Below are 19,723 nucleotides of genomic sequence, written 5' to 3'. Positions count from 1 at the left end.
GAATTCACGAGGGTTTTGAAGGAGGTGATTTTTCAATTTTAAAATAAACTGGCCTGTATGGGCTTTCAAAAATTGCACTGCATATTAAAAATCAATAAAGTCCTTAAAATGGCCTATTAAAAAAATTGCACTGTATCATGCTGTGTCCTGGACTTCCCGAATTTCTCTGTGGAAATTGGAACCATTTATAAAAATTAAATGCAACTGTGCCCTAAACACCAATATATCTCCCACACATAGGTTTTTATACTTTCTCAGCCGTCTAGTTAGTCGCTTTGTGAAAAGCTTTCTTAATTACATGAAATTAGCCATTTACCATGTGAAGAATGCACCAGAAAAAAAGCAGTCAGGATTTCCATTTCACAGGAAATTTTCTGAAAGGCCTGAGATCAGAACCAGGAAATAAGTGCAATAAAGAAAGCCAAGACATACCATAAGGAGGCTCTTGTGTTGCTTGTACAGTCTCTCCACAGCCAGAGAGGCTGCACGCTGCAGCGCGTTCTAGCACTGGTATTTCCTCCTCACAGACACAACAGTTTGTCTTATGAAGTAATTATTAGTTCACATTTCTGCCAACTGTCTGTGAAAAATGTTTCAAGCTGCCCCTTTGGACAGGAGACATTCCCTCCTTCTACTAGCGTCACATGTGTAGTTTAGCTCACTGTTAAACTTGCCCTCCAAATTCTTTGGGTGGTACTTTATGCAAATAATAAAATAAAAAACAGTTTTGTTGTGTGTTGTTCTAACTTAGTGATGACCACATGGAAGTTTCTAGTGATGGAGAAATGCATGTAGAAGACCAGACAGATCCTTTTTGACATAAGGAAGAGAAACAGCCGGGTGTGGTGGCTCACGCCTGTAATCCCAGCTACTGGGGAGGCTGAGGCAGGAGAATCGCTTGAACCTGGGAGATGGAGGTTGCAGTGAGCTGAGATTGCGCCACTGCACTCCAGGCTGGGTGACAGAGTGAGACTTTGTTTAAAAAAAAAAAAAAACAGCATTCCCCCCATCATTATTGTACAAAATAAAGTTTAAGAACATTATTTTCAGAGCATTCTTGTCAAAATCAGTGCAAAGACAATCCATCAGTTGGTCAAACCAACCAAACCCAATCCAATGTTTGGGGCTGGGAGGCTGATATCAGGCAGGTCTATGATTAATTTTACTTGGCAACACATAGTCTCTGCCCCTAAAAGGCAATAAACAATGATATGATATACCTGTTCAATGTTCAGCTGGCTGTGCCAAGGACCTTCCTCAGGTCATTGGACTGTTCTAATTTCTGCTTCCCTCATTTGCAAAATGAAGGGTTGGATTCAATGATCTGTAAGTAGCTTCTCAGCTTAAAAAAAATCATGCAACTTGGCTGGGCGCAGTGGCTCACGCCTGTAATCCCAGCACTTTGGGAGGCCGAGGCGGGTAGATCACCTTAGGTCAGGAGTTCGAGCCCAGCCTGGCCAACATGGTGAAAACCTGTCTATACTAAAAATACAAAAATTAGCTGGGCATGGTGGCGGGTGCCTGTAATCCCAGCTACTCAGGAGGCTGAGGCAGGGGAATCACTTGAACCCAGGAGGCAGAGGTTGCAGTGAGCCGAGATCACACCATTGCACTCCAGCCTGGGCGACAAGAGCGAAACTCCATCTCAAAAAAAAATCATGCAACTCGTACCACCTAACTTTGTTGACATAGACATGTTAAGCAGGTACCCGCAATGCTGGCCAGTACTTTTATTCTTTCTTGTCTGTGCCACCCTCCCAAATATTACACAAACATTGTCCACCAGTTTAGAGGCAGAAGGAAAGAAGAAATGAGTAGTAAAACAGAAACATGTCTTAGGTAAATTATGTCTTTAAACTCTAGTTTTAATTATTTTTTTCTTATCTTCTTCCTTCTGTTGAATAATGTTCTGCTTTCTTCTGTTACATAGGGATTGAGTCCATCATCTTTAAGGCATTTGTTTATTTATTTATTTTTATGTATTTATTTATTTTGAGATGGGCTTCTCACTCTGTCACCCAGGGGGAGTGCACTGGCGTGATCTCGGCTCACTGCAACCTCCGTCTCCTGGGTTCAAGTGATTCTCTTGCCTCGGCCTCCCAAGTACTGGGACTACAGGTGCACACCACCATACCCGTCTAATTTTTGTATTTTTGGTAGAGACGGGGTTTCACCATGTTGGCCAGGCTGGTCTCGAACTACTGACCTCAGGTGATCTGCCCGCCTCAGCCTCCCAAAGTGCTGGGATTACAGGCATGAGCCACCACACTCCGCCATTTGTTTATTTATTAATTCATTTATTCAACACTTAGGAGTGTGCAGTATATTTTGGGAAAGGGCTGAGTGTTGAGAATGTGGAAATGTGCAAACACCCTGACCTCATGTGGTTTTCCCTCTACTAAAGTCTACATTTTATCTGAAATAGTTCATTCACAGCGTTTTCTAGGCTCCTCCTCCTGAAAGGATGACGTAGAAAACATTTTAAAAACATAAAAGCCAAAACAAAGCCATATCTGATTGCTAAATCTCAAACCTAAATTTTTGAAAGGCAAATTTTACCCAAAGAATATTTCAGGCTGTGCTCAGTGGCTCACACTTGTAATGCCAACACTTTGGGAAGACTAGGCAGAAGGACCACTTGAGCCCAAGAGTTTGAGACCAGCCTAGGCAACATAGCGAGACCTCGTTTCTACAATTTTTTTTTCAAGATGGAGTCTCACTCTGTCGTCCAGGCTGGAGTGCAGTGGTGTGATCTCAGCTCACTGCAACCTCCGCCTCCTGGACTCAAGCGACTCTCCTGCCTCAGCCTCCCCTGTAGCTAGACTTACAGGCACGCACCACCATGCCCAGCTAATTTTTGTACTCTTTTTAGTAGAGACAGGGTTTCACCATGTTGGCCAGGCTGGTTTCGAACTGCTGACCTCAAGTGATCAGGCTGCCTTGGCCTCTCGAAGTGCTGGGATTACAGGCATGAGCCACCGCACCCAGCCTTCGTTTCTACAAAATATTTTTTTAAATAAAAAATAAAATTTTTGCCCTCCCCCTCCCCCTCCCCCTCCCCACGGTCTCCCTCTCCCTCTCTTTCCACGGTCTCCCTCTGATGCCGAGCGGAAGCTGGACTGTACTGCTGCCATCTCGGCTCACTGCAACCTCCCTGCCTGATTCTCCTGCCGAGTGCCTGCCGAGTGCCTGCGATTGCAGGCGCGCGCCGCCACGCCTGACTGGTTTTCGTATTTTTTTGGTGGAGACGGGGTTTCGCTGTGTTGGCCGGGCTGGTCTCCAGCTCCTAACCGCGAGTGATCTGCCAGCCTCGGCCTCCCAAGGTGCCGGGATTGCAGACGGAGTCTGGTTCACTCAGTGCTAAATAGTGCCCAGGCTGGAGTGCAGTGGCGTGATCTCGGCTCGCTACAACCTCCACCTCCCAGCCGCCTGCCTTGGCCTCCCAAAGTGCCAAGAGTGCAGCCTCTGCCTGGCCGCCCATCGTCTAGGACGTGAGGAGCCCCTCTGCCTGGCTGCCCAGTCTGGAAAGTGAGGAGCGTCTCTGCCCGGCCGCCATCCCATCTAGGAAGTGAGGAGCGTATCTGCCCGGCCGCCCATCGTCTGAGATGTGGGGAGCGCCTCTGCCGGGCCGCAACCCCATCTGGGAGGTGAGGAGCGTCTCTGCCCGGCCACCCCGTCTGAGAAGTGAGGAGCTCCTCCGCCCGTCCGGGAGGTGAGGGGCGCTTCTGCCCGGCCGCCCCTACTGGGAAGTGAGGAGCTCCTCTGCCTGGCTACCACCCCGTCTGGGAGGTGTACCCAACAGCTCATTGAGAACGGGCCATGATGACAATGGCGGTTTTGTGGAATAGAAAGGGGGGAAAGGTGGGGAAAAGATTGAGAAATCGGATGGCTGCTGTGTCTGTGTAGAAAGAAGTAGACATGGGAGACTTTTCATTTTGTTCTGTACTAAGAAAAATTATTCTGCCTTGGGATCCTGTTGATCCATGACCTTACCCCCAACCCTGTGCTCTCTGAAACGTGCTGTGTCCACTCAGGGTTGAGTGGATTAAGGGCTGTGCAAGATGTGCTTTGTTAAACAGATGCTCGAAGGCAGCATGTTCGTTAAGAGTCATCACCACTCCCTAATCTCAAGTACCCAGGGACACAAACACTGCGGAAGGCCGCAGGGTCCTCTGCCTAGGAAAACCAGAGACCTTTGTTCACTTGTTTATCTGCTGACCTTCCCTCCACTATTGTCCTATGACCCTGCCAAATCCCCCTCTGCAAGAAACACCCAAGAATGATCAATAAAAATAAATAAATAATAAAAAAATAAATAAATAAAATAAAATTTTTAAAAAGAACATTTCAAACTAATTTTTCCCCTAATCATACTGGAGGGTTTTTAATAACAAAATTAATGAAAGGGTTATTGTATTTTCAAAAATTCTTCTTGTCCCATTGATATGGCTTAAATATTTTAAAGGGATTACCTGGATGTGTCAGCTTCTACCTATATCTTGGATTTTAGCATTTGGATTTATCTTTGGGATCAAATTTGTATTCAGGAAAGAGCTCTAACATAAGGTTGCTTTGCCAAACAATTGTTCATGTCACATGATTTGAGAGGATTTTTAGTTAAGAGTTGAAGATGAATCTCCATAAAAATGATGCAGGCATTTTTTCCCCAAAGAAGAGCTCATCAGACTCTGCGCTTGTTTTATATGGCGAGAACTTTAGTTAGTATTGGAAGGCCTCCCTTCGCTACACCTAGGTGTGAGACAGGCTTTCTATGCTGTTTCTCTTCCTTATGTCTTTTTTTTTTTTTTTTTTTTTTTGACAGAGTCTTACTCTGTCGGCCAGGCTGGAGTACAGTGGCACAATCTCGGCTCACTGCAACCTCTGCCTCTTGGGTTCAAGCGATTCTCCTGCCTCAGCCTTCCAAGTAGCTGGGATTACAGGCATCCACCACCATGCCCAGCTAATTTTTGTATTTTTAGTAGAGATGGGGTTTCACCATATTAGCCAGGCTGGTCTCGAACTACTGACCTCAAGTGATCCGCCTGCCTCGGCCTCCCAAAGTGCTGGGATTACAGGTGTGAGCCACCGTGCCCAGCCAGAATGCTTGTTAAAAATGCATAATTCTGGCTGGGTGTGGTGGCAGGCGTGTGTAATCCCAGCTACTCAGGATGCTGAGGCATAAAAATCGCTTAAACCCAGGAGGCAGAGGTTGCAGTGAGCCTAGATTGCGCCACTGCACTCTAGTCTGGGTGACAGAGCGAGACTTTGTCTCAAACAAACAGAAAATGCATATTTCTGGCCCCACCTCCTGAGATTCTAATTCTGTGGATCTGAAGCAAGGGTAAAGAATCTGAATTTTGACAAACATCCAGGTGATTTGGATGCGAAACTGAACATTGAGAAACAGGGTCTTAAAGCGTCTCTCCTCCACTCAGACCCACCTCCCAGGAACAGGATGGAGAGCACCACTGACGGACAGGCGGAGCTGCTGAAATGAAGTCTGACACGTGTCAGTATCATGTGTGTATCATGCTTTGAAGAATCCTTCTGCATCATCGCTATTAGAATAACATATACATGATTATAAATAATGGCATGCAGGTGACAAGTGCTGTATTCAAATCATTTATTTTTCTTAACTATTTCATGCTTTGTTAAAGTCAAGTTCACTTCTCAAGACCAAGCTAAATGCCATACTCTTAACATGACACTAGAGGCTGGGCGTGGTGGCTCACGCCTGCAATTCCAGCACTTTGGGAGGCTGAGGCAGGTGGATCACTTGAGGTCAGGAGTTGGAGAACAACATGTCAAAACCCCATTTCTACTAAAAATAGAAAATTAGCAGGGTGTAGTGGTGCGCGCCTGTAATCCCAGCTACTCAGAAGGCTGAGGCGGGTGAATTGCTTGAACCCGGGCAGCGGAGGTTGCAGTGAGCGGAGATTGGGCCACTGCACTCCAGCCTGGGTGACAGAGTGAGACTTATCTCAAACTAAATAAATAAATAAATAAAATAAGGGCTGGGCGTGGTGGCTCACGCCTGTAATCCCAGCACTTTGGGAGGCTGAGGCGGGCGGATCACGAGGTCAGGAGATCGAGACCATACTGGCTAACACGGTGAAACTCTCTCTCTACTAAAAATACAAAAAATTATCTGGGTGTGGTGGCATGTGCCTGTAGTCCCAGCTACTTGGGAGGCTGAGGCAGGGGAATCACTTGAACCCAGGAGGCAGAGGTTGCAGTTGGTCTAGTTTTGCCATAACTGTATCCCTATCACCTGCACTTGCTTTGCACATAATCGGTCTAGGATAAATATGTTTATAAATGAATTCAATACAAAGAAATATGAAATAGTGTGAACATTTGGATAATGCTTCTGTGGAGGTAAATGTCAAATTCTTGCCATTATAACATTGATCAATCCTTTATTGGAAAAGTGATCATTTGTATGTTTAAGAATGAGTCAACTACAAGTCTACACAGAAATGGAAGGCAAGAAGTCCAATGCTTTAGAGGAAATTTGACCCTTCTGCCTAGGATCAGTCTATACTTCTGAATTCCCAATTTTCCATTACTCGAAACCACAAGTTTCTGCAAGGCTTAGTGTATTTTAATTAAACTCCAATGACAAGCACAGGCTTTCCAAACTTCTTACTGGTTTACACCATTATGCTTCAAAGCAGGGTTTAAAGAAAACAGAGAGGAGGGAATAATATTAACCAACTCATCAGAAGTTCACATTATACATATGCAAAACAGAACCACAGAAGAGTGAGGTTGAGAGTTATCCTGAGTTCATTCAATGGCACTTAGCAATGATCATGTCATTGCCCTTCAGGATTGGTGTTTTGTTCCTTTATTTCCCTGTTTTGTATTCACAAAGTAAAGCTCTGTCTATGTGACTCAGCCTATGAAAATGCTTAGCTTGGCAACCAACAGGGGTATTCCCCACACAGGCCTTAGCAAAAGTCTAGGAGAAACAAGAAGGCCAGCACTTGCACCACCTTCCCCATGTGCCCTCTGTGGTGATCCCAACAGCCCCTGCCAATGGCCACAGTGGGAGGCGGGGACTGGAAGGGAAAGTTGTGCTGAGCTAAGCCTTGCTTAGAGAAGCCGCTAGAAAACCAGATGGGATTTTCTGGGAGACTGACTTTTCTTCCCTTCCTTTCTCCTCTTTCTTTCTTTCTGTTCTTCCTCTCTCTTTCTTTCGTTTTGTGTGGTTTTTTGTTTGTTTGTTTGTTTGTTTGTTTTGAGTCAGAGTCTTGCTGTGTTGCCCAGGCTGGAGTGCAATGGCTTCATCTCAGCTCACTGCAACCTCCACCTCCCAAGTTCAAGCGATTCTCCTGCCTCAGCCTTCCGAGTAACTGGAATTACAGGCGTGCGCCACCACGCCTGGCTAAGTTTTGTATTTTTAGTAGAGACGCGGTTTCACAATGTTGGCCAGGCTGGTCTTGAACTCCTGACCTCGTGATCCGCCCCCCTCAGCCTCCCAAAGTGCTGGGATTACAGGCGTGAGCTACCGCGCCCGGCCTTCTTTCTTTCTTCCTCCCTCTCTCCTTCTACCCTGCCCTCCCTCCTTTCTTCCTTTTCTTTCCTTCTTTCTTCCTTTTTCTGTGGGCCTCTTATAAGAATAACAGGATCGACAATCTCAAACAAATATTTAGCTAGCGAAGCTTTCTGTGGATAGCTTTGGTCTTCTCTCAAGTCTGTCACTGTCTCAAACTTGGCCTTTTGCAATCAGTGTAAGAGATGCAGGTAAGTTATTTTAAAAAGCATAAAGAAACAAAGAGAAACTTCAATAATGAACCCTCGCTAAGACAGCTGCACTTAACCGTTAATCTGAAAAGCATCACCCGACCCGATGGGAACCTGCAGAGAGTGTGACCTGCCACCCACAGTATCAGGTATTAGCCTCAGCCACCAAGATAATCTTGGTTCAGGACATTGAGCCATCATTATACTTGAAATATATGCTATGGAATGACTTTTGGACTCTGAACACAATTATAACATTCACCAAGTCTGACAAGTTTACCACAAGAAAAACATGTAGTTTAAATATTAAACAACTCAGGCCAGGCACAGTGGCTCATGCCTATAATCCCAGCACTTTGGGAGGCCAAGGCAGGCAGATCACCTGAGGTCAGGAGTTCAAGACCAGCCTGACAAACATGGTGAAACCCTGTCTCTACTAAAAATACAAAACTTGGCCAGGCGTGGTGGCTAACACCTGTAATCCCAGCTACTCAGGAGGCTGAGGTAGGAGAATCACTTGAACCTGGGAGGCAGAGGTTGCAGTGAGCCGAGATGGTGCCATTGCACTCCAGCCTGGGTGAAAAGAATGAAACTGTCTCAAAAAAAAAAAAAAAGGAAAAAAAATTTAACAACTCAATTTCTTGGATAATCCCCTCCTGAAGTATACCTAGAAATTCACTTGCAATCTGCAACCATTCATTTCACAAACGAGAGTGTGTTTCTGTTAAGGGGTCTCAAAGGTTATTCACCCCAGTAACAATACGGTCCCGTGGAAGCACCTTGAAGAACTGGATGGCTGCACTCCAGCCACAGAGCCATAAAGTTTAAAGTCCAGGAAGTGAGTTGATATCTCCATTTTAGTGTGCTGTTTTCAAATTCCCAGGTCAGCATTTGCTGGTGAGTTTCAAAGGAGAATTCAAGAAGATTTGGAAGAAGCTCCAGGCTTGCTGCCTCTTGACTGTTTCAGAGTCATTCTGCTCCTGAGTGTCCAACATCTCCAATCATCCTCAGTGTCCCCATGCTGCCATCTGTGAATAAGCGCATTGATCTGTGGTAGGTAAATGCCAAGCACTCAATCCAGGAAATTGTCATCTGAATGATTTACACACATGCCCTGAGCCCCATCGGGCACTAAAGAGATGGATGCTTTGCGAGTAAATCTTGCATGCATTAACATTAATTTAAAATAATCCGAGTTGGCAGTCAAAAGCATACTTTTCAATAAGCAGCCAACTTTTCTTCTATTAAATCTTTAGGAGAATATATTACCAACTTCTGGGAAATAGTATTTGCAAGAAGCTGAGCTTGAGTAGGTTTAAGAATTTAGCAGTGTTAAGCTGCCTGCCACAAACATGTGAAGTCCACCCGTATATGTGTGATCAGCACATCAGACTGTGTCAGAGCTTCTGTGGCCCCCACAGCTGTCTCTGTCCAAACACAACCACCAAGAGGGCTCAGGCCGCTCTGATGATGGTGCTGTCCTGAGAGGGGGACTGAGGAGCACTGCAGGGACAGAGGACAGGTTCAAAGTCTATGCAGAAGAAACCTGGACTGTGTGCTCTTGGAGATCGGAATCCAGTGAAGCGATTAGATGGCATGAGTGACAGTGTCAAGTAACAGCGGGTGGCCAGGTGCCAAAAGATTGGACAGAGCTGTGAGGAAGGAGACAGCAACGTGATGGCGTGAACAGGGAAGGTGGGACGGAGGTGACCTAGGCTCACCCTGAGCCAGGCAGAGGCCCAGGACCTGGAGAGGACAGGCGGGGCATTGAAGGGAGCAAAGGCTGGAACAGAAGTCGTGATGGAATGTGGAGCTCCCTGAAGGTCAGCTGGGACTGCCTGTTCTCTACTGGAAAGCCCGGAGACCAGAGGTCTCAGAAGAAGGGAGGAGAAGCAGCCAGTGTTTTATAGGAATGAGCACAGAGGCTGGGCTCTGTAGGAAGGAGGAGCGCCAGCCTGGCAGTGGACAAAGCCTTCGGGATGCTGCTGACCTCTGGGTCCCTGGGCTCGCTAATGGGGGTGTCCTCTCAGCTCTGCTTAAGGTCACCCACTGGGATATGAGAAGAAGATATCAGAATTTTGATTTGGGCCAGGTGTGGTGGCTCATGCCTCTAATCCCAGCACTTTGGGAGGCCGAGGCGGGCAGATCACTTCAGGTCAGGAGTTCGAGACCAGCCTGGCCAACATGGTAAAACCCTATCTCTACTAAAAATACAAAAATTAGCCAGATGTGGTGGCATGAGCCTGTAGCCCCAGCTACTCGGGAGGCTGAGGCAGGAGAATCACCTGAGCCTCGGAGGCGGAGGTTGCAGTGAGCTGAGATTGCACCACTGTACTCTAGCCTTGGTGACAGAGAGAGGCTTGGTCTCAAAAAAAAAAAAAGAATTTTGATTTGTTTTTACTTTTAAAAATCTCAACTTTTTGAGTTTCTATTTTACATATTTATTAGGTGGATGTAAAAGTGATTGCCATTTTTGCCATTACTTTCAATGGTAAAAACTGCAATTACTCTTGGAGCAACCTAATAAATGAACACATTAGTTTAACAGAAAGCATATGTGAGACTGGGTATGGTGGCTCACGCCTGTAATCCCAGCACTTTTGGGGGCCGAGGTGGGCAGATCACTTGAGGAAAGGAGTTCGAGACCAGCCTGGCCAACATGGTGAAACCCTGTCTCTACTAAAAATACAAACAAATAAATAAACAAATTAGCTGGGTGTGGTGGTGTGTGCTTGTAGTCCCAGCTACTCAGGAGGCTGAGGCCAGATAATTGCTTGAACCCAGGAGGCGGAGGTTGCAGTGAGCTGAGATCATGCCACCGCACTCCAGCCTAGGTGATAGAACTAGATTCCGTCTCAAAAAAAAAAAAAATATATATATATATATATATACAATATGTAAACAATCAAAAATTGGGAGAGTGGAATATCTCTCAAATAAACTTTAAAAACTGGGGGAGCACATGCAAACATATTTAGTTAATGTGCATGAACAGAATAGTCTGGGGGAAAATACTCTGCATGTAGGGGCCTGAACTAACAATGCTAGCCGGTGAAGGGGTGAGAGCTACAAGAGGAAAAAGAAACTCCGTGAGCCCGGGGTAGCAGGAAATGGAAGGAAGCATGGTATGAACCCCATCTCTCGGGCATTTCATCTGGGAAATCAGGAGGGATATCTCTACCCCTGTCAGAGATGAGGATGGCGGGAGTTGATCCCACAAGACAGGTCGGAGACCCCAGGACCAATGACCCCTGTGGAGGGCCCTCCAAACCAGAAGGGAAAATGTCAGAGAGGTGAAAGAAAAAATGGGAAATTCAGCATCCCAGAGGTCAAGGGAAGAGAGACCTTCAAGGGGACAGGGTGGGCAGCAGGATGAAGGAGCTCAGAGGGAATGATCCCGAGAGACGCCTCTTGGAATTCCACGAGAAAGTCACTGAAGACTTTTCATAAACGGCTTCAGCAGAGGGAAGAGTGTGGAGGCTGGACCGCAGGGGTTTAAGAAGGGAACGAGTGGAGAGGAAATGAAGGTACAAGGTCGTGTTTAGTTTTCAACTATTAAAATGTCAGTGTCAAAGTCAGAACTGTAGGGGTGGAAGGGTGTAATGTGAAGCTTTTTCTTTCATCTGGGACCCCAGAGGAATTCCCCATTACTATTTTAACAGTGGTAAGTGGTAGCTGTGGCTAGGGCAGTGGGACACAGTGTGGGAAATGGTGAGGCCATAAAGTGCCCCGTCCTGTCCCAGAACCCTCCAGATGGCTCAGGTTTGGTCTGTGAGTTTGTGTAGTAGAGAATATACAAGAGCTTGGGCCAGGCGCGGTGGCTCATGCCCGTAATCCCAGCATTTTGGGAGGCTGAGGCAGGTGGATCACGAGGTCAGGAGTTAAAGACCAGCCTGGCCAATGTGATGAAACCCCGTCTCTACCAAAAATATAAAAAGTTAACCGGGTGTGGTGGCATGCACCTGTAATCCTACCCACTCAGGAGGCTGAGGCAGAAGAATTGCTTGAATCTGGGAGGCGGAGGGTGCAGTGAGCCGAGATCACGCCACTGCCCTCCAGCCTGGGCGACAGAGTGAGACTTAATCTAATAATAATAATAATATAAGAAGAGCTCTAATTTTATAAAGGCAGAAAGGAATACTTAATTCTCAAATCCATACGTGATTAGAAGTCTGAAAACTTTTCCCAAATATCATATCCTATTTGATACTTTAATGTCAGAAGATCTGAATAGAAATAAGTGGTAGGAAGAAGTGTTAATTATTTGCCATCAGTATCAGACTCTCATCCACAAGCAGTTGGACATCTGGTCCCTCTCAGGTGAGATGTCTGCAGAAGTGACCAAGGTTTTTGACTCTTCTGATGGGTCTCTGGAAACCTGGGAGACACCACTCCAGTATTTTGGCTTTACCCAGGTACGAAATTGTTTATTATGCATTTGACAAGTGGGAAAATAGGTTCAAAGCCAAATGTGAGAACTAATTAATGCTTATAAAATTATTTGAGAGCTACAGATGAAAGGAGTGATTTAAGTGCAGAATATTATCGTCTGCTAACGATGGAGTGCACTGAACTAACCAGATTCTCCCAGAGAATAACCTATATCCTAGGAATAAAATCAGGAATTTGTTTGTTTGGTTGGGTGTTTTTTTTTGTTGTTTCTTTCTTTTTTTTTTTTTTTTTTTCAGATAGGGTCTCGCTCTGTCACCTAGGCTGGAATGCAGTGGCACGATCACGGCTCACTGTAGTCTCTGCCTCTTGGGTTTACAAGATCCTCCTGCCTCAGCTTTCCAAGCAGCTGGGACTACAGGTACGTGCCACCATGCTTGGCTAATTTTTGTATTTTTTGTAGAGACAAGTTCCCACTATGATGCCCAGGCTGGTCTCAAACTCCTAAGCTCAAGTGACCTGCCCATCTCAGCCTCCTAAAGTGCTGGGATTACACATGCGAGCCACTGCGCTCAGCCAAAAGTCAGTAATTTTGGAAGTTGCATTACACATTTTAGGTGAAAAGCAATAATTACTGATAATTATTCAGTAGCTGTTCTTTCCATTTCTAGAACTATCATAACAGTTCACATCCTTGGACACCCATGGGCCTCATAGACTCACAGACTCTCGGGGCTGGAAGGGTTCTGGTGCTTTGCTCCTTCAACTCCTTTCATGAGTCTTCCTCTGCGGCTGCCCAGGCACGTGTGATACCTCCAGCAGGGGTCTCATTACCACCCATTCCCCTTTTCCTCTGTCTAAATCAGCTTTAAAAGTCTCATTTACCCTGTTTTGCATCTCTGCAAGCAGAGGCACATTTTAGGCTACTGCGCCCTAAATCTCCTCTCATATCCATCCCTGGTCATTCACGCCTCTTTTGCTAGATTTTTTGCACATCCTTTAAAAATCTTATTCACTGGCAAGGCTCCAGATTTTCTGCAATAATAACTTAAACATTTTTTTTTTGCCACTGAGTGCTAGACTGACGAGGTCCTTTTTTGATCAGTGGAATCTGATGTTGTGATATCATTATTGACTCAGGCAAATCATGAACTGCTAGTACCAGTGAGTGCAGCTGGTAAGAATAAAGTAATGATGGGGCCGAGCGTTGTGGCTCAGGCCTGTAATCCCAGTACTTTGAGAGGCCGAGGCCGGTGGATCACCTGAGGTCAGGAGTTCAAGACCAGACTGGCCAACATGGCGAAACCCCATCTCTACTAAAAATACAAAAATTAGCCAGGCATGGTAGCAAGAGCCTATAGTCCCAGCTACTCGGGAAGCTGAGGCAGGAGAATCACTTGTACTCAGGAGGGGGAGGTTGCAGTGGGCCAAGATTGCGACACTGCCTGGGCGACAGAGACTCTGTATCAAAAAAAAAAAAAAAAAAAAAGGAATGATGGGGCCCACGGCTGGCTGCTTGTCCAGGCCTTGGCTCTCTCCTGCCAGATGGTCCTACAGACTTGCCTGTGCCTTGGGTTATGAGGAGAGAGACATAGTGTGGTTGGCTCAGCATAATCACAACATGGACCCATGGAAAAACAGGAGCATCCACAAGAGGGATACCTGAGGCTGGAGCTCTGCCGGGGAGAAAAGGTGATGACAAAGAAAGATAGGAGAGCTGGGCATGGTGGCCCATGCCTATAATCCCAATACTTTGGGAGGCTGAGGCAGGAGGATAACTTCAGCCCAAGAGTTCAAGACCAGCCTGGGCAACATAGCAAGACTCCATCTCTAAAAAAAAATAAAAAATTATCCAGGCATGGTGGCTCATGCCTGTAGTCTCAGCCACTTGGGAAGCTGAGGCTGCAGTGAGCCAAGATCTCACGACTGCACTCCAGCTTGGGTGACAGAGCGAGACCCTGTCTCAACAACAACAAAAGAAGAAAGGAGCCATAAGAAATAGGGCTTCATGGAAATATGTCTTGTCAAAGGGAGAAGAGGGAGAGTAAAGTGCAAAGACGAAGGAGAGAGGCCAGGCACGGCAGCTCACACCTTTAATCCCAGCACTTTGGGAGGCCAATGCAGGCGGATCACCTGAGGTTGGGAGTTTGAAACCAGCCTGACCAATCTGGAAAAACCCCGCCTCCACTAAAAATACAAAATTAGCTGGGCATGGTGGCGCATGTCTGTAATCCCAGCTGCCCAGGAGGCTCAGGCAGGAGAATCACTTGAACCTGGGAGGCAGAGGTTGCAGTGAGCCAAGATCACACCATTGCACTCCAGCCTGGGCGACAAGAGCGAAACTCCATTTAAAAACAAAACAAAACATTAAAAAAATGAAGGAGAGAATGCCGTTTGGGAATTACTCAAGGCAGCTCTTTCCCATTTTTTTTTTTTTTTTTTTTTGAGACCAGTTCTTGCTCTGTCACCCATCCAGGCTGGAGTGCAGTGGTGTAACCATGGCTCACTGCTGCCTCAACCTCCCCAGGCTCAACTGATCCTCCCATCTCAACCTCCCAAGTAGCTAGGACTACAGGCATGCACTGCCACACCCGACTAATTTTTCTGTTTTTTGTATAGACGGGTTTTGTCATGCTGCCCAGGCCGGTCTTTAATTCCTGGGCTCAAGTGATCTTCCCACCTCAACCTCCCAAAGTGCTGGGACAACAGGCATGAGCGGCTGCTCCCAGCACCCTTCCCATCCTTGATCTCTCCATGCGGATGCTCAATGCCCTTTGAGGGAAGCCTCAATGTGCTCTGCAAACCCTTAAGTCTGTGAGTGCATGTGTGGCTATGGAGTAGGGGTTGCAGGCGAGTTTGCACGCCTCAGGGCAGGAAGGGGCTGGCACTTACCTGCTTATTCTCCCTGGGCTCAGATGCTCAGGTGAGGGAGAAAACCCGGGCGGGCTGCTGTGGGGTTTGTGCCTAATAGTAAGGGGTCTACCCCAGGTGCACACTCACAAAATCTCATTCAGAGTTCAAAGAGGTAACAAAAGGAATGTGTGTGTGTACCACATGCGCGCCCACAGTGTGAGTTTGGCACACATGAAGACATATGCCCATATGTTTACCCTCTCGAATTTTCCAGTGCAAATTAGGAGGCTGGTTCTAATAACATGGCAATAAAACATCAAGCGTCTGTGCTACAGTCTCTCACCAGGCATGGGAAAATGGTTTATCTTGGATCCCGGGGCAGCCACTAATGTAATGAGAAACTAATAGATGGAAGAACCATCCAGAAACAGTTTCAAGGCCACAGAATTTTTCTTCTTATCCACAACAAAGTCTCAGGAATGCAAGACCACGGGCACAGGCTGGAAAACTGCACAGAAGTGGAGTTCTCCTGATGGGAGAGATTCACACGGCAGCCTCGGTTCACAGAAGTTTCATCTGGAATTTCTCTATGGAGGGTTGTACAGGAAGCAGCTCAGTGGAGCTCTTAAAATGAGAGCACGTTACAGAAAGACTCCAAAACTATGACTCTCATCTCACCTGAAGACAACCGCTCCTTTTTCATGCATTTGACAAGACCATTTTCATATCAGTCAGGCATTTAACTTTCATGTTCATATAAAAATTCAGTACTTTTACCAATAACAAGAAGTTTTGGTTCTGGGGTTGTTTTTTGTTTTTGGTATAGTTGGGGGTTTTGCTGTGTTGTCCAGACTGGTCTCAAACTCTTGACTTCACACGATCCTCTAACGTTGGCCTCCCAAAGTGCTGTGATTATAGGCAGGAGCCACCACATCTGTCCTAACAAGAAGTGTTTTTGTGGGAGTTTTTTTCCGTTTGTTTTTTAAGACAGAATCTTGCTCTGTTGCCCACTGTGGAGTGCAGTGGCGCTATCATAGCTCACTCCAACCTCGATCTCCTGGGCTCAAGTGATCCTCCCACCCTCAGCCTCCAAGTAGCTGGGACCACAGGCACGCACCGTCACGCCCAGCTAATTTTTCTTATTTTTAGCAGAGACAAGGTCTTGCTTTGTTGCCCAGGCTGGTCTTGAACTCCTGAGCTCAAGCAGCCCTCCTGCGTTGGCCTCCCAAAGTGTTGCGATTACAGGCATGAGTCATGGTGCCCCATCTAACAAGATGTTTTAAAAGAGCTTTTTCAAAAATATAGAAATTCAGGCAAATTGCTACCCCCCACCCCCGCAAATTAATGAAAAGGAGGCACCCTTTCCGACTTACCTCAAAAATCAAACTGTTTTGAGGCTGGGTGCGGTGGCTCATGCCTGTAATCCCAGCACTTTGGTGGATCACCTGAGGCCAGGAGTTTGAGACCAGCCTGGCCAGCATGGTGAAACCCCATCCATATTAAAAATACAAAAATTAGCCAGGCATGGTGGTGTGTGCCTGTAATCCCAGCTACTCGGGTGGCTGAGGCAAGAGAATCGCTTGAACCTGGGAGGCAGATTGCAGTGAGCTGAGATCGCACCACTGCACTCCAACCTGGGTGACAAAGTGAGACTCCATCTCAAAAAAAAAGAAAAAAGAAAAAAGAAAAAAAATCAAACTGTTTTGAGAAAAGTAGTTTTATTATTTTACTAAAAAATTTGTTTTGAATAATTTGGTACATTGTCACAAGAATTCATTGGCTGTGTTGTGAACAAAATGGCTTAAGAAACACAGCTATGTTTCATGCTGATAGGATGTCACAAGCCACACGTATGATATGTCTGAACTAATGGTACTCTTCTCTGTGCTCCCGTGTCACATGACCTGCCTGTGACAATGCCACTTACATCGTCATTAGAGTTCCTGTGCCTAGCTACATGCCCCACCTCCAGCTTCCACCTCACTGAAAAGGTCTTGAAGGAGAAGACCAGGCTTCCTCCTCCTTGATTCCCCTAGAACCTGGGCCAGTGCTTTGAAGAGCTGTTCCATGAATGTCTGGGGAGGGTGTGGGAAATATGGTTGGACATGGGTAGGTTGGTGCCAGGTTACATGGGGATTTAGAACCTGGACTTGACCCATCCTGGGCCAGAAGGAGCCACTTAAGGTTTTTGAGCAGAGGGTGATATGAAAACAAATTGTGGTGGGTGTGGTGGCTCATGCCTGTAATCCCAGCACTTTGGGAGGCTGAGGTGGGCGGATCACGAGGTCAGGAGTTCAAGACCAGCCTGGCCAATATGGTGAAACCCCATCTCCACTAAAAGATACAAAAATTAGCCGGGCGTGGTGGCACAAGCCTGTAGTCCCAGGCTGAGGCAGGAGAATCGCATAAACCTAGGAGGCGGAGGTTGCAGTGAGCCGAGATCGCACCATTGCACTCCAGCCTGGGTGACAGAGTGAGACTTGGTCTCAAAAAAAAGGAAAAGAAAAGAAAACAAATTGTGTTGAAGTCCAGAAATGGGGCACTGGAGCGGGAGCCCAGAGCAGAAGCTATTGCCAGAGGTCACAAGGACAGAGACTAGAGGCAAATCTAAAGGATTTTCAAGGAAAAGCAGAACTTGGTGTCCCTTTCCAGGGGAAGAAGGATATGGAAGGGTCAAAGTTGGATCTAGAGGTTGGAGGGCTGAAAGAGGTGCCCTCCTAACAGATACTAGGGCGAGGATTTGGGGCAGGACAGAAGGTGGGGTAGACAAGTTCACTGTTGGTCATGTTCAGTCTGAATAGATCCCCCAGGGTGCAATGTCCAGGCAGTAATTATAACTCAGAAGAGGAGTCAGGGCTGAAGATTCAAATCAGCAAGTCACCCTGGCTTGCAGTGACTTCTCTGAAAAGAGAAAATGCTTCACCAGAAGAACAGGGGAGAGCTCTTAGGTATGTCCCCAAAATCTGCTTGCTAGGATGGGATGAGTCACCCAGAAGGACCTGCCCAGGTGCTAAGGAAACTGGAAAGGGCTAGGTCAGGTGAGCCTGAGGGAACAGTTTCCTGAAGGGGGGTGGAAGAGGAGGCAGTAGGATGTCCACAGTGACAACTTTGGAAGGAAGGAAAAGGAGAAGGACCAAGGAAAGACAAGGCGGTGTTTTTAAAGGAAGTCATTCATGCATGGATGGTAGACAAGACGGCAGCAGAGCAGCTGGGGCAGATGCCAAACCACAGAGCACAGACGAAGAAGAAAGAAAATGTGAAAGAGCGGAAGCAGTGGCTGCAGGTGACACTTCTGAGGAGGCTGTTTGGAAGCTACAGGAAGCAGTGGCTGGAGGTGACACTTCTGAGGAGGCGGTTTGGAAGCTACAGGAAGCAGTGGCTGGAGGTGACACTTCTGATGAGGCCGTTTGGAAGCTACAGGAAGCAGTGGCTGGAGGTGACACTTCTGAGGAGGCCGTTTGGAAGCTACAGGAAGCAGTGGCTGGAGGTGACACTTCTGAGGAGGCCGTTTGGAAGCTACAGGAAGCAGTGGCTGGAGGTGACACTTCTGAGGAGGCCGTTTGGAAGCTACAGGAAGCAGTGGCTGGAGGTGACACTTCTGAGGAGGCTGTTCGGAAGCTACAGGAAGCAGTGGCTGGAGATGACACTTCTGAGGAGGTGGTGTGGAAGCTACAGGAAGCAGTGGGATAAAGGAGGGGGTGATCTTCATCTTGAGCATGCTTGCCAAACACACTCATGCCCATTGCACACGCTGAGATGTGCACCCAGCTCTCTTCTCCAGAGAGGTCCACATGGCACACATGTGAATGGCCCAAACTTCTGGACGTGTGGTCCTCTGTGCCCAAAGCCTCCGGGGTACCTGGGGAAACACGCTGGCTGCCTTATGAGCATGTGAAAGTAGCCCGGGTGCCAGACCTGAGCACTGAGCAGTTCTTGGCACTCATGCTGCTCATGGGGATTTTATACAGAGAGCAGACTGGGCTGGAGGACCAGCAGGTGCACACAGAGGCCACCTCAAAGGGACATGGCAGCAGTACTGTGGGTCCCTTGCTCTCCCTATGAGTGAATGCAGCTTTGGGTAGCGTGACTGAGTCCACCCAAATCTAAGCACATCTGGTGAGATTGCTGGGGAGCCAGTCATGGAACACAGACTCTGACGTCTCCTGAATCGGAAGAGATTCAGGCTCAGAAGCTCCATCCTTAGCACCCCCTTCACACTCTGGAGGAAGCTGGAGGGATCTTCTCCCACTGCTATCTTCACGTGGCATGGATACTGTAGAGGAGTAGGAATGGGGGTCCATGAAGGAACCTATTCTATCGCCAGAGCTTTGGAAGCCTTCAAATGGCCTACAAGCCTAGAGGCATCTGGAATCAAAGCAGTAATGACACCTTCCTGCCCTGGTGATTCTATTTAATGAAGAATAACTATAAAGAGAGCAAGATGGCCAAACAGAACCCTACAGCTATCATCCCACCCTGTCCCCTCCAACCTCACCCCTCAAGAACACCAAATTGAACTATTATCCACAGAAGACAGCACCTTCAAAAGAACCAGAAAATAAGGTGAGCAATCACAGTACCTGGTTTTAACATCATATCAAGGAAGAGGCACTGAAGAGGGTGGGAAAGACAGCCTTGAATTGCTCACACTACCCTTCCCCCTTCCCCTAGGAGTGCAGCATGATGCAGAGAATCTGTGTCTTTGGAAGAGAGAGAGGGAAGTCATTAT

General features: G+C 47.0%; 1 protein-coding gene across 6 annotated transcripts in view; it reads right to left on the bottom strand.

Annotated features, from left to right (window-relative positions):
* SCAF8 (SR-related CTD associated factor 8) overlaps positions 1-19,723 on the bottom strand; it is a 259,488-nt gene that overhangs the window by 22,483 nt on the left and 217,282 nt on the right. For 3 of the 6 annotated variants that reach the window (XR_010112541.1, XR_008625804.2, XR_008625799.2), the window contains one exon: positions 4,788-8,780. The exons of 2 other annotated variants lie outside the window; for them this stretch is intronic. The gene's annotated coding sequence lies outside the window, so the exon portion shown is untranslated. Of the gene's footprint in view, positions 1-4,787; positions 18,664-19,723 lie in introns of those variants that run through there. One more of the 6 variants, XR_008625801.2, reaches the window with a different exon arrangement.

This window comes from Pan paniscus, chromosome 5 (assembly GCF_029289425.2).
Source record: "Pan paniscus chromosome 5, NHGRI_mPanPan1-v2.0_pri, whole genome shotgun sequence".
NCBI lineage: Eukaryota > Metazoa > Chordata > Mammalia > Primates > Hominidae > Pan > Pan paniscus.
This window is presented reverse-complemented; position numbering and strand designations above follow the sequence as displayed.